The sequence below is a fragment of the Eumetopias jubatus genome, unplaced genomic scaffold (genome assembly GCF_037043125.1).
Source record: "Eumetopias jubatus isolate StellerSeaLion01/CBP00866 unplaced genomic scaffold, mEumJub1_p1.0 scaffold_1, whole genome shotgun sequence".
NCBI classification, from domain to species: Eukaryota; Metazoa; Chordata; class Mammalia; order Carnivora; family Otariidae; genus Eumetopias; species Eumetopias jubatus.
Genome location: NW_028274807.1, coordinates 212,189,509 through 212,199,835, shown reverse-complemented (window position 1 = coordinate 212,199,835; position 10,327 = coordinate 212,189,509). Strand labels below are relative to the sequence as shown.

Genomic DNA, 10,327 nt, shown 5'->3' with positions numbered 1-10,327 from the left:
AAAAATCTAATAGAAACAGAAGAAAAGGGGAAATCTGCATATAGGTGAGGGCAACAGTAAGCAGTAAGGGAGAATAAGAAAGAGTTACATCAATTCGGGTACTTATAACATCCAACCTCATCAGCTGGGGAAGCCCCATGGAGACAGCAGACTGGAGTCCTAATTGAGAAGCTTGGGTGGAACATCCTTCTCTCAGGTGAGATTTCCAACTGACCATCCCCATAAGGGCCATATTTATAGGGCAGACAGTGGGGTCTAAACTAAAACATTTGTTTGCCTACTGGTAGTTTGGAGTGAGCTGCGTTTCTATGTTATCATGTCTTTACATCTTCAAGGAGCCTGGGCTAGGTGGGCTTGCCTCCCCTCCCAGATTCCATTCTGGGGGGTCAGCCCAGCCTGGAGCCAGAGGGGATATAAGGCAAGATTTACAGCTCTTGGCATCCAGACCAAAAGGGCCAATTCTTACCTGGAGGCCAGCTAATGTCAACTAATCAAGCTTCCAAGGTTATTTATGCAGCACAAGTCTCACAAATAACATTCTTTAGCCATCCACTTAGGATTGGGATGGGGTGGTCTCTTATGCAGGACATATCACAGAAACCTCCATCCATCCAATACACCATCTCCATTCTGGGCAGAAGCACCCCAGGCATCATGTGATTGTCAAGCTCTGGAATTTCCCTTTCATAAACTCTGTGGGTTACAATGCGGGTAAATATAGTCAACTTCATTGTACAAATAACTTCTCATACATAATAACACATCACGAACATAATTTAAGTAAATGTACATTTACATTATTATTTTAATACCTTCAAACGTCATTTCATATAGATATGCCAATACTTATTTAGCCATTGTTACTGATTTTATGTGACAGTAAATAAATGATCAATTCTTTTTAACAAACTCTGAACATTTCTCAGATTTAGATATTCATAAAATTGTTGGATTAAAAGAAACATTTGTATAGCTTTGGTATATGTTGCCAAGTGCAGGCTGGGAAATCAGCAGTTTATAACGCCACGAGTAGAGAACAGGGTCATCCATTTCCTAAATTCTTGCCAAACTAAATATTCTACTTTTTGCATTACTTGAGAGACATTATTTTAATTTGTACCTCTTTGCTGATTAGAATCTTTTTTTGGGGGGGGTAACCAAATTACTTTATTTGAAGAATGGTACAAATGAAAGAAGTTAAGTAGATGTTTTGGTACAACTTATAGAAAAGGTAAAGGTAACCCCAACATGCATGCACTGCCTTGGTGACCAGGGAAGTCACCCTTGTGGCTATGGGAAGACAGCCTAAGGCTTAGCTCTCACTATCACTGTTTCCCAAGGTGTGCTTGTCAAAGAGATACTCTGCCATGCCAGATTCGGGAGCCCCCATCTTGTGCAGGTTGGTTATGTGGTCACCCAATTCTTTGATGGATTTCACCTGCTCATTCAGGTAATGAGTCTCAATGAAGTCACACAAATGGGGGTCACTTTTATCACTGGCTAGTTTGTGCTGTTCCAGTAGTGACTGATTCATGCTCTTTTCCAAATGTAATGCACACTCCATTGCATTCAGCCCGTTCTCCCAATCATCATGGTCTGGTTTCTCGATATCCTGTAGGAAGATTCCGCTACCTCGTTGGTTCTGCAGCTTCATCAGTTTCTCAGCATGTTCCCTCTCCTCATGAGATTGCTGAAGAAAATATTTGGTGAAGTTCTTCAAAGCCACATCATCGCGGTCAAAGTAGTAAGACATGGACAGGTAGACGTAGAGCTCCAGGTTGATCTGGCGGTTGATGGCGGCCTCCGAGTCCTGGTGGTAGTTCTGGCGCACCTGCTAGGGGGACGCGGTCGTCATGGCGGCGGCTGAGAAAAGGAGGTGGCGAGCGGAGGCGGGGGCCTTGGAGAGGTCCGAGGGCGAGATGAAGAGATGGCGGAGGGCTGGCTCTGAACGGACGGCAGGGTGGGGGACGAGCGCCTGGTTCCGTCCAAGCGCTGTTGAAGCAGGAAACCGCAGCGACTCTCGGCGGAGACTGGTGATTAGAATCTTAATATTGTTGCCTACATTTATAGGTCATTGTACGTATTTGTGAATAAGTATTTATAGCCTTTATCTTTAATGATCTTTCTCCAGGGGTGTTGGTCTTCTGCTTATTTATCCGTAATACTCTTTATGTAATAATGATCTGAGCCTATTGTCATGGATTTAATTATTTATCCCCGGTTTCTGTTTTGCTACTTGATTGTGTGATGGTTGGAGAATTTAAAAAGTGCTCACATTTATACTTAAGTCTTTTATTTTTCCACTTCTGTTTTATTATTTCATATAACTCAAGAATTTATGTCTATATGCCTATATTGAGTTTTTAAAATGAGCTTTATTGAGATAGAAGTCACATAACATAAAATTCAGGCGCGTGCAGGGTACAATCAGTGGTTTTTGGTATATTCACAGAGTCGTATGACCATCACTACGATCTAACTGTGGCATAGTTTCATCACCCTGAAGTGAAATCCTATACCTGCTATAGGTTTCTTTCTGTTTCTTTTTCTTCCCAGCCACTAAACTATGGTTGCTATAGATTTCCCCATTTGGTACATCTCATATGAATGGAATTATGTCATATGCCGTCTTTTGTGAGTGGCTTCTTTCACTCAGTTTCCTTATTGGCTTCCTGTCTGGATGATCTATTCAATGTTGAAAGTGGGGTGTTGAAGCCCTCTATGATTACTGTATTGTTGTCTATCTCTCCCTTCTGATCTGTTAGTATTTGCTTAATATATTTAAGTGCTCCCATGAGGTAGGATCTAGGTAGTAAGTCTTTTGTAGATGTGTTTTTACCAAGTCAAGGAAATTCTCTCTGATGTAGTTTTGGAATGTAGGTGAGGTTGGTGAGGTGAGGTCTGGAGCCGACAATCAAAAAAGAATTTTTCTCCCATTCTGGAGGTTGTCATTTAGTTTTGTTGACTGTTTCCTTTGCTGTACAGAAGTTTTTTGTCTTGACAAGGTCCCAATAGTTCATTTTTGCTTTGTTTCCCTTGCCTTAGATGTGTCTAGCAAGAAGTTGCTACAGCCAAGGTCATATAGGTTGCTGCCTGTGTTCTCCTCTAGGATTTTGATGGATTCCTGTCTCATATTTAGGTCTTTCATCCATTTTGAGTTTATTTTTGTGTATGGTGTAAGGAAATGGTCCAGTTTCATTATTCTGCAGTGGCTGTCCAATTTTCCCAACTTTTTTCCATTGCATATTCTTTCTTGCTTTGTCAAAGATTAGTTGACCATATTGTTGAGGGTCCCTTTCTGGGTTCACTATTCTGTTCCACTGATCCATTTTTATGCCAGTACCATACTGTCTTGATGATTACAGCTTTGTAATACAGCTTGAAGTCAGGCATTGTGATGCCACAAGTTTGGTTTTCTTTTCCAGTGTTCCTTTGGGCTATTTGGGGTCTTTTTTGGTTCCATATAAATTTTAGGATTATTTGTTCCAGCTCTGTGAATAAAGTTGATGGTATTTTGATAGGGATTGCATTGAGTGTATAGATTGCTCTAGGTAGAACAGACATTTTCACAATATTTTTCTTTCAATTCATGAGCATGGAACGTTTTTCCATTTCATGGTGTCTTCCTCAATTTCTTTCATGAGTATTCTATAGGTTTCTGAGTACAGATCCTTTGCCTCTTTGGTTAGATTTATTCCTAGGTATCTTATGGGTTTTGGTGCAATTGTAAATGGGATTGACTCCTTAATTTCTCTTTCTTCTGTCTCATCATTAGTGTATAGAAAAGCAACTGATTTCTGTGCATTGATTTTATATCCTGCCACTTTGCTGAATTCCTGTATGTGTTCTAGCAATTTTGGGGTGGAGTCTTTTGGGTTTTCCACATAGAGTATCATGTCATCTGCAACAAGTGAGAGTTTGACTTCTTCTTTGCCAATTTGGATGCCTTTTATTTCTTTTCTTTTCATTTTCTTTTTTGTCTGATTGCTGCGACTAGGACTTCTAGTACTATGTTGAACAACAGTGGTGAGAGTGGACATCCCTGCTGTGTTCCTGACCTTAGGGGAAAAGCTCTTGGTTTTTCCCCAGTGAGAATATTTGCTGTGGGTTTTTCATATATGGCTTTTATGATATTGAGGTATGTTCCCTCTATCCCTACACTGTGAAGAGTTTTGATCAAGAAAGGATGCTGTACTTTGTCAAATGCTTTTTCTGCATCTATTGAGAGGATCATATGGTTCTTGTCCTTACTTTTATTAATGTGGTATATCACGTTGATTGATTTTTGAGTGTTGAACCACCCTTGCAGTCCAGGAATAAATCCCACTTGGTCATGGTGAATGCTCCTTTTAATGTACCATTGGATCCTGTTAGCTAGTATCTTGGTGAGGATTTTTGTATCCATGTTCATCAGGGATATTGGTTTGTAATTCTTTTTGATGGGGTCTTTGTCTGGTTTTGGGATCAAGGTAATGCTGTCCTCATAGAAGGAGTTTGGAAGTTTTCCTTCCATTTCTATTTTTTTGAAACAGCTTCAGAAGAATAGGAATTAATTCTTTAAATGTTTGGTAGAATTCCCCTGGGAAGCCATCTGGCCATGGACTCTTGTTTATTGGGAGATTTTTGATTACTGCTTCAATTTCCTTGCTGGTTATGTGCATACTACACACTATGAGTACTCAAGGAAATATGGTGTCACCAAAAGAAAATGAGAAGGACTTCCAGGGAAGATGGGGGATTAGGAAGAGCCTATGGTCACTTCATCCCACAGATACACATAGAAAACACCCACATCAGTATAAATAACCCAGAAAATGACCCAAAGACACAGAAAATACTCACCACAGCTAAATGTAGAGAAGAGGCCACAAAGAAGAGACACCGTGGGTGCAGAGAGAAGAGAGGAGCAGACCCCACCCCAGGCACCCCAAGCACAGGGGACCCACACTGCAAAGATGAATCCCCATAACATTTGGCTTTGAAAACCAGAGAAGCCTAACTTCTTGAGTTCTTACAATCAGTGGGCTTTATACCTGCAACTTTAAAAATCAGCAGGCTCTACTCTGGAAGAACTGGAGGAGGATAGGAAACTGAGTCCTTGCCCTTAAGGAGACAGCACAACAAACAGTCCTGCTGAGATACAGCATAGAAGCAGCCATTTGAAAAATGCCTGGTATAAATGGGAGGGAGATTTGTTTAATCTTAGAGGCTATGCTGGAGAGGCAAGAATCTTTGGGAGACTTCTCCAGGAATAAAAGAGCTGGTAAGCACCATTTCCCTTACCTGCCCCCAAATCTAGAAATACAGACACCTGTGGGACCAGCACAGCACAATCTCCCCTTAGCTTGCTGACAGCTCACCCCACCCCTGCATTCTCCTGTGGACCTGCCCCATCTAACATGCCCTTTGCAGGTGTCCATCCAAAGTGGTGCCACAAGCATGGCAGGGTGCAAGCAGCCCCAAAGGGGGCCAGCATCATTCCAAAGTGACTCCTTCCCTAGGGAGAAGGGAAGAACACCACACATACCCGTACAACTGTGGCCCAACAGTGGGCTGGGGGCAGACATCTGGGCTGACGGCAGGCTCCACCTACCAAAGAAAGCTTCTCAAGGGACAACACAGGGAGAGTACCCTGAAGTTCAGTGCTACTGTATCTCTGGAAAATGCCTGGTCTGACTCAACTCAAGCCCAAGGCAGCCCAAGACTGGCCCACTAACAACACAGGGACCAAGCCCTGGCTACAATAGTCAAAGAGAACCTCTGAAGACAGCTGGATTGAAGGAAAAAGAGACCAAGAATCCACAGCAGAATGTACACAACACACATAGGAGACACTCCCTGAAGTTCCAGGCCCTGCGGAACAGGAGACAATGCACTGCAGGACATCACAGGGCTTCTCCATAAGGCTATTATTGTTGAGAGCAAGAGAAGTAACTGACTTTCCTAACACACAAACAGATACAGGGAGACAAAATGAGGAGACAGAAATATGTCCTAACTGACAGAATAGGACAAAACCACAGCAAGAGACCTAAGCAAAACGGATATAAGTAATATGCCTGATAGACATTTTAAAGTAATGATCATTAAAAAAAAAAGAACCAATCAGAGATCAAGACACAATAAGTGAAATTAAAAATACACTTGATGGAATAAGTAACAGGCAAGATAAAACAGAGGAGCAAGTTAATAACCTGGAAGACAGAATAATGGAAAGTAACCAAGCTGAGCAAAGGAAAGGGAAGAAAATTATGCAAAATGAGAATAGATTTAGAAAGTTCAGTGACTACATCAGGTGTAACAATATTCACATTATAGGGATCTCAGAAGAGAGAAGGGAGCAGACAATTTATTTGAAGAAACAATAGCTGAAGAATTCCCTAATATGGGGAAAGAAATAGATATCCAGATGCAGGAGGCACAGAGATCACCAAAGAAGTGTACATGATGACACATAGTAATTAAAATGGCAAAAAGTAGTGATAGAGAATTTTAAAAGCAACATGAGAAAAGGGAAGACAATTACATGCAAAGGAAACCCCATAAGGCTATCAGTGGATTTTTCAGCAAAAACTTTGCAGTCCAGAAGGGAGTGGCATGATATGTTCAGGGTGTTGGCAGGGAGAAAACTGCAGCCAAGAATACTCTACACAGGGGGGCTAGCATTAAAAATAGAAGGAGAGATAGAGTTTATCAGACAAAAGACTAAAGGAGTTTATGACCATTAAACCAGCCCTACAAGAAATATTAAAGGGGACTCTGAGTGGAAAGACTATATGTGAGTATGAAAAGTAAAACAACAAGAACAACAACAAAACCAGAAAAAAACACAAAAGCAGTAAAAAATAAGTATTTCTGTAAAAATCACTCAAGAGATTCATAAAATGAAAGGATGTAAAATATGACACCATTTACCTAAAATGTGTGTGTGTGGGTTGGGGGGGAGAGGACTAAAGAATGGGTTCAAACTTAAGTGACCATCAACTTAACATAGACTGCTAAAGCAGAAGATGTCATATACAAACCTAATGGTAACCACAAATCCAAGCCAGTAATAGATATGCAAAGAATAAAGAGAGAGGAATCCAAGTATATCACTAAAGAAAGCTAACAAACCATGAGAGCAAGAAAGGATCAGGAAAATCTATAGAAACAACAACAAAACAAGTAACAAAATGGCAACAAATACATATCTATTAATAATTACATTTTAAAAATATTTTATTTATTTATTTGACACAGAGAGAGCACAAGTAGACAGAATGACAGGCAGAGGGAGAGGGAGAACTAGCCTCCTTGCTGAGCAGAGAGCCTGATGTGGGGCTTAATCCCAGGACCCTGGGATCATGACCTGAGCCGAAGGCAGATGCTTAACCAACTGAGCCACCCAGGTACCCCTCAATAATTTGAATGTAAATGGACTAAACACTCCAGTTCAAAGTCATGGGGCGATAGAATGGATTAAAAAAACAAGACCCATCTACATGCTGCCTACAAGAGTCTCATTTCAGACCTAAAGACACCTGTAGATTGAGACTGAGGGGGTGGAGAGATATTTATCATGCAAATGAATGTCAAAAGAAAACCAGGGTAACAATCCTTCTATTAGACAAAATAGACTTTAAAACAAAGACTCTAACAAAAGACTAAAGAAAACACTATATAATAAGAAATGGTACAAGATATAAAAATTATAAATATTTATGCACCTAACATAGGAGCACCCAAATACATAAAACAGTTAATAACAAATATAAAGGATCTAATTGGTAATACAATAAGAGCAGGGGATTTTAACACCCCCACTTACATCAATGGACAGATTATCCAAACAGAAAATAAAGAACAGTGGCTTTGAATGACACACTAGACCAGATGGATTTGACATATTCAGAACATTCCATCCTAAAAGAGCAGAATACACGTTCTGTTCAAGTGCACATGAAACATTCTCTGGAAGAGATCACATATTAAGCTATAAAACAAGTCTCAGCAAATTCAGAAAAGTTAAAGTCATATCATACATCTTTTCTGACAACTAAAAATCAGCCACAAGAAAAAAATCTGGAAAGAGCACAAATAGATGAAGGTAAAATAACATGCTACTAAACAAGGAATGGGTTAACTAAGAAATCAAAGAGGAAATAAAAAATTACGTGGAGACAAATGAAAATGAAGACACAATGGTCCAAAATCTTTGGGATGCAGCAAAAATGGTTCTAAGGGGGAAGTTTATAGTAATACAGGCCTACTTCAAGAAGCGAGAAAATTCTCCAACAACCTAACCTTACACCTAAAGGAGCTGGAGAAAGAACAGACAAAACCCCAAACCAACAAAAGATAATAAAGATTAGAGCAGAAATAACTGATATAGAAACTAAAAACAAAACAAAACAAAACAAAAAACAATAGAACAGATCCATGAAAGGTTTTCCCTTAGTAAAAATGGCCGCAGAGGCTCCCGGCCCCCTCGGAAGCGGAGTGCGCCTTTTCATAAGCATGGCCAGAGAAGACAGGAAAAAGCGTAGAGTTCGTGAGCATTGACTGGCTGAGGCAAGAAGCGTTCTGGACGCTGACTGGTTCCACCGTTCGCGGGAAGGAGTTTGTGGCACCAGCGGGAAGTGGATTTAACACTGCGGCCGCAGCAGGGTTCTGAGGAGTTCGACGAACCCACCAGACAGGCGTCTTCTGGACTTCTTTCCTGAGGGAGTCGGGACCAAGATGTGGTTTAGTGGATCTGAGAGCTACAGCAGCTCCTCCTTTGGCGGAGCGGGCAGCTACACGCAGTCCCCCGGGGGCTTTGGATCGCCGACGCCTTCGCAGGTTGAAAAGAAATCAAGGGCCCGAGCCCAGCACATTGTACCCTGTACCATATCTCAGCTGCTTTCTGCCGCTCTAGTTGATGAAATGTTCAAAATTGGGAATGTTGAGATTTCACAGGTCACTATTGTGGGTATAATCAGACATGCAGAAAAGGCCCCAACCAACATTGTGTACAAAATAGATGACATGACAGCTGCGCCCATGGATGTTCGCCAGTGGGTTGACACAGATGATGCCAGCAGTGAAAACACAGTGGTTCCTCCAGAGACATATGTGAAAGTAGCTGGCCATCTGAGATCTTTTCAGAACAAAAAAAGCCTTGTAGCCTTTAAGATCATGCCTCTGGAGGATATGAATGAGTTCACCACACATATTCTGGAAGTTGTCAATGCACACATGATCCTGAGCAAATCTAACAGCCAGCCCCCAGCAGGGAGAGCATCTATCAGCATTCCAGGAATGGGTGAAACACGGAACTTTGGTGGGAATAGCTCCATGCCAGCAAATGGCCTCACTGTGGCCCAAAACCAGGTGCTGAATTTGATTAAGGCTTGTCCAAGACCTGAAGGATTAAACTTTCATGATCTCAAGAACCAGCTCCAACACATAACTGTAGCCTCAATAAAGCAAGCTGTGGATTTTCTTAGCAACGAGGGACACATTTATTCCACTGTGGATGATGATCATTTTAAATCCACAGATGCAGACTAACTGGATCTAATTGAGTACCCAAGGCATTTTCCAGCTGGACCTGTTTTCCTAAACTGTTGTCTCCAACTATGCATCTGTTTGGCCAATGGATTTCTAGGGAGTAGGTTTCATCTAGAAAGGGTCTCATTTAACATCCTTTTGAAACTTATGGCTCTTCTGGCTTTTTGTTTGTTGTTTTTGTTTTTTGAAGCTCAATTTTGGGCACTTGACAAGAATGTAAACCTGGGTGGACTTTCTTAAGTTACAAATCGGGGCGCCTGGGTGGCTCAGTCAGTTAAGCGTCTGCCTTCAACTCAGGTCATGATCCCAGGGTCTTGGGATCAAGCCCCAAGTCAGGCTTCCTGCTCATCAGGGAGCCTGCTTCTCCCTCTGTCCCTCCCCCTGCTTGTGCTCTCGCTCGCTCTCTCTCCCCCCATCAGATAAATAGCTAAACTCTTAAAAAAAAAAAAAGTTACAAATCAGCTGTCTACAACGTTAGGACAGATGGAAGTGGGAGAACTCTGCTACTGATAGAGTTGAGTGGTTATTACTTAAAGAACAGTCAGGAGCTTCTGCTCCTGTCATATTCCCTGTGGAGAGAAGATGAGCAGGACTAGGGCCTTCAGCAGGGAGCTAGCCAAGAAACCCACTAACCTCTGCCTGGTTTTGTTCCCCCCTTTAGTTGGTTATATGGTGTTATCTTCAGAATTGCGCTTTCCTTCACCTTGTCATGACTACTGCCGAACGTGTGTTTTTGTGAAGTTCTAGAGTGGTAGCCTCATGAGGGCAGAGGGGAGAAAGATGTTCTTTCAAT

The 10,327-nt window shown here is 41.6% G+C and overlaps 2 pseudogenes; one reads left to right on the top strand and one right to left on the bottom strand.

The window, feature by feature from the left end:
- Nucleotides 1-1,312: 1,312 nt before the first annotated feature.
- LOC114200859 (ferritin heavy chain pseudogene) lies at nt 1,313-6,446 on the bottom strand (annotated as a pseudogene).
- A 2,057-nt stretch (nt 6,447-8,503) lies between these two features.
- LOC114200841 (replication protein A 32 kDa subunit pseudogene) lies at nt 8,504-9,720 on the top strand (annotated as a pseudogene).
- Nucleotides 9,721-10,327: the final 607 nt, after the last annotated feature.